Source organism: Mastomys coucha, chromosome X, assembly GCF_008632895.1.
Source record: "Mastomys coucha isolate ucsf_1 chromosome X, UCSF_Mcou_1, whole genome shotgun sequence".
Lineage (NCBI taxonomy): Eukaryota > Metazoa > Chordata > Mammalia > Rodentia > Muridae > Mastomys > Mastomys coucha.
The window spans coordinates 108,163,980-108,165,079 of NC_045030.1; positions in this window are offsets into that span (position 1 = coordinate 108,163,980).

Genomic DNA, 1,100 nt, shown 5'->3' on the forward strand with positions numbered 1-1,100 from the left:
TATTTAATATGTGCGAGGCCTTGGCTTTGATCCCCAGAAGGACAACAAAATGTCAACTACAATTGAAACATACCACATAGTATCATTATGTCAAAATGGATTAAATGATAATATCAAAAAATCAACTAGCAGATGAAGTTTTTAAAATATTATTTAAAGGTGTATTGTCTGAAGCAGATATTCTGTATTAAAATTTTATACAGATTAAAGATGAGAAAATGGGGGACTGAACCTCTGAATAAGGACTGACTATAACTATTCTAATGTCAGATAAAGCTGAGTTTACAACAGAAAGAGTTATTAAATTAGAGTGAGGATTTTTTCTATAATAGAAGATATTTTCATCCTGAAAATATAAAAATCATAAACCCATCTAGCTAACAACATAACACAAAAATAAAGGAAGCAAATAAGAGTCTTCCAAAATTAGTACATAAATTGTTATAGTGTTTTCAAACTTTACATACATACAACAAATAATTAAAGCACAAAGAATGAAATGGAAGAGTTGAATAGTATAAGTGAATACACCAAATCTATACCTAGAGAAGAAATCACTAAGCAACAATATAATACACATTATTTTGCATACGCAAACATCAAATACTCTCTAGTATTGAGTCATTTAAACGTCCTTGAATTTAATGCAAATTAAATTTTTACAGAAGTTGTCATCTGACAACAGTAGGATGAAATTGTACATCAATATGGACAGGAACAATTCAAAATGCCTGAATGGAGATGCGCAGCAAGCACTTCCACAAAGAATGAAGGTGGCAGGTGTGTAGTTACACATTAAATGAGTGACCAGGGAAAAACAACAGGAATGAGCAAATGGATGAAATGTTTGAGATTTGGAGATGCGAGGCAAAAGCACACAAAGAAAAACATATTTGAACACCTGCCACCTCTTCTCCATAGATAAGGCAGGGAATATTCCATTTTTGCCAGGATAAACTGGAAAGAGAAAATACCAAAATTTTATTAGTGCAGATATTAATTAATAATCTCACTACGAGGAAACTTCACATTCTTTTTAGGCTATACCTCGCTCAGATAAGTAACCTTAAAAGTACACAGTAATCTTCCTTTGGAAAATC